This window comes from Gasterosteus aculeatus, chromosome 4 (assembly GCF_964276395.1).
Source record: "Gasterosteus aculeatus chromosome 4, fGasAcu3.hap1.1, whole genome shotgun sequence".
NCBI classification, from domain to species: Eukaryota; Metazoa; Chordata; class Actinopteri; order Perciformes; family Gasterosteidae; genus Gasterosteus; species Gasterosteus aculeatus.
Genome location: NC_135691.1, coordinates 25319813 through 25323644, shown reverse-complemented (window position 1 = coordinate 25323644; position 3832 = coordinate 25319813).

Here is a 3832-nt window from a genome sequence, read left to right as displayed (position 1 = left end):
TTAATATTTCTATCTTATTGTATTGTATATAATGTGTACAATACACATTATATACAATGAGTAATCACTCTGTACTTTCGTCTAAGGTTTGTTTTCCCGTATTTCAAAAAATGATATCAACTTTGTCTGACCAAAAAATGATTGAACATAATTTAGGATTAAGTAGAATTTGACTTTGTTATAATTCTGCTGCACAACAATGCAAGGAATCGTTTAAATCTTCTCAACATTTGTCAGAGAACGCGCTGCAGCACGAGACGGATGATGAGAGGGAAGCCACGGGGGAAATAATGAAAAGAAAAGAAACCTCTCTGTTGTTCTCTCTTCCTCTCTATTCCCGGCACCAGTCTGGATTCTAATTCGGTAATTGATCCGCAGACGCTGCGCTGAGGTTGCTCTGCCTGTGTGAGTCTGCGGTTACAGACCTTCTTGTTCTAACTCAAGGATGTGGAAGAGGAGGAAGGGTCAACCCCTGGGAGTGAAAGAGAGAGGAGGAAACTACCCAAAGAGAAAGAGAGGAAAACAGACAGACACAGTCTATGTAACAGAAAGCTGGTCTAATCTGCTGAACTGTGGAGAAGAAGTCACTCGCCAAAACATTTCTAAAAATGGAGCTGTCTGGTTTCAATATCAGCTTAAAAACAAACATAAAAATGTCTGACGGCGGATACTAAGATGACTAACATTACAGTAAAATGTTGTCATGAAATCAATCTTATTAACATATGAAATATTATTTTCAGCAAAAGCCATTCAGTGTCTCTATATGATTGTTTTCTTTGTTCTCTGCCTGCCCTTCACAATGGATTAACAGCAAATAAGGCATGCATGTAACCAGCATTATAATTTGTCATTTTATATCCGCCTCACCCTTTACTGTTCAATCCATGCTGCGTCAGACCTCTACCAAGTTCCTGTCAAAACAAACATTTTTGTATTGCTGCTGCTTCACATTAAAAGCTCTTGTGTCCCGATGTTGTTGAAAAAGAAGCGGACGCTGCAGCGTGAGGAGAGCAGGACGCCAAGTGGGACCAAAGAAACACAGAATGAAGTATTCCATTACCACATCGAGGAAACGTACGGGTGTTGCTCTCTACACATCGTGGGCCTCCTGACCCACTGTGCTGGGAAACCTCCATGCTGTATAAGATATGGCTGACAGAGCCGACGAGGGCTGCAGTGAGGCTGCACCTCAATGAATTGCTTCAAAGTTAAGAGTTTTAGACTTTAGTACAAAAACTTTAAATCCTTGGTTCAGTGAACCAAAGGATCAAGGTAGAACATGGTTCTGGGAACCTAAAACAAGAGTCCAATGAAGATTTAAAAATGTTTTAGTTCTAGGAATTAAAAAGTTGCGTCAATAATTTTGGAACCTAAAACCAAAGTGTTGAAGTGCAGAGTTGAAATCACACTGCAAAAAGTTGATCTTATGAAAGAGCTGGAGTCATTATCCAGTGTCAAAGATCAGATTCCTTTGCGACACTTAGTAGAGTTAAATTAACTCATTGATAGGTTTGAAATGTAACTGTACAGTGTCACACTTCTTGGTGTTTGGTTTAACTCTACGTACTGTGGCGCATGGAGTAGAGAGGGTGATCTGGGAAACACAAGGTTGGTAGTTCGAGACCCCAGCTGCTACATGTCCCATGTCAGTGGGAAGTGTCCCTGAGCAAGACACCTAACCCCTAATTGCTCTGCAGGCTAAAATGTCAAAACCATGGGTTAAAAAAGCAATGTAAGTTGCTTTGGATAAACGTGTCAGCTAAATGACATGTAATGTATTTAACACTGGGCAGATTTATTTTTGACACTTATTCCGAGTTAACTTGTTAACACTTTGGACAATATAAAAAGGAGCTTAGAGTTAAAATTGAATCTCACAGAGTAAATTTAACTCTCTGAAATTTGCTGTGTACATTTGTACATTTTACTAGTTCATTTCATAAACTGCAATGCGACTTTATTTTCAGCTTATTATCTGAGTGCTTTTTAATATTTCAATCAACATTCAATTTAATTTTGCCTTTTTTTTATGGCTTTTGAAGCACTTTGAATTGCTTTGCCTTGTTGAAATGTACAATACAAATAAACTTGCTTTGAAAACATCTACCTGCAAAGGCCAAAAAAAACCAAGAGGGAACTAAATAATAAGTACTTGATGCCGCTCTGCGCCTTTGTATCTGTGTATCCAATACCTTCGTGGATAAGCCGAGCTTCATAACATAAATTCTGGAGTTATTTTGCCTATTTCTCATTATTATTTATTACCTTCATTTTTCAGAATCTTTAGTCTGAAAGTCTGCAGTGATTGGTTGTTAAAATGTCCCAAACCGTGTTTTGAATGTTGATGTCTTGCCATAATTCATTTTGTGAGAGTCCTGGACATTTTAAAGGTTTGGTCTTTGGACCAAAGCTCCCTGTATGGCTGAAAGTTGGCAGTGAGTCTGTTTAGTACAGATGAAACCTCGGCCTCAGAAATGTCTGTTTTTCAACATTTCGGCTCCGGTGTTGGTCTGGGCAAAGCTTCAGTACAGGACCATGAGTAACATTCAAATAGAAAGCAGGCGCAGGTTAAATCATCAGCAGAACATTCCTGCCTAAAGCAAACTGGAGCTGTCACAGAAGAGTTTCCAGATGGGATGCAATGATTTGGCTTTTACAAAGAAACATCGTCAGAATGAATAAATGAGAAATCTGATTTCACTTTGTAACTATGAAATGTGCTTCACATCTTGTGATGCAAAGGCTTGAGATGAGGATGCAATATTTTATACACAAACCACTACCATGAAGCAAAAGTTATAAGTTCATAAAAGGCCTAAGATGAGTAGAGACGTGCAGGCTTTTCCTCCAAACTCAAAGTTTAACAGCGGGATGAGCCACTGAGGCGCAGCTGTAATGTCTTCGAGAAGGAGCTTCCAAGGTCTGGACCAATCAGCACCCTGTGAGAAGCTGCTGGCAGCTCCAGTTCTGGTTTACCCCTGTGTAAAGTCATAGAAAGTAATGACTGTTATTTCAAAACCACAATGGTGGCCCCTTAAGAGGATAGCGTTCAATGTGGAAGGGTCTGCAAGCAATGAGAGAATGAGATGAGACATTCAAGACCCTCTTTTATAGCCAAAACAAACAAGCAGACCCAGCTGGTGTTGACATCCCAGATGAAGAACCTGGACATGCCAACCACATACAGTATGTGTTAAGTATAGCTCCCAATCTTCTACACAGCTCACAGCTTGGAGGAGCACTACCACGGGAAGGTGTTTTACATTTTCTCAACATGCTCAAAACGTATGCCACATTGCCAGTGACAACCGCTTGCGGCCTTTCTCTTAACCGAATCAAATAAAGATCCAGCTCAGCAGCAGATGTGGGAAAGCAGAAGCAATCTTTTGCTGCTCTCCATTGAGACGGACATACAAGAACTAGGTCATTGACATACTAACCCATCCAACCAACCATTGCCTACCCCGACTAAGTTCCTCATTCTCATTCATCTCCTACCTGTCTGATGCAAAAGATTTATTATTTAAAATATGCACCTATCTTCACATGCGGCTTAACTGCTGCTGTGTCTTTTGCTACGAGAGCTGCGTAGACGGCCCTTGAGCCTAAAAACAGTGCTGAGGAAGTGCAAACTACAATCGTACAATCAACCACCCGTTTGAAACATGCAGCCACTTTAGGAATAAGAAAACAGTTTGATACAAGTCACACTGAGACAAAAATATCACAGAAACATAAATTGGATTTCTATCCCACACATGACCCAGGTCTAATCAAAACCTGCCTCCAGTGATTTAGGAAAATACTTGTAAATCCCAGTGTAGATAAT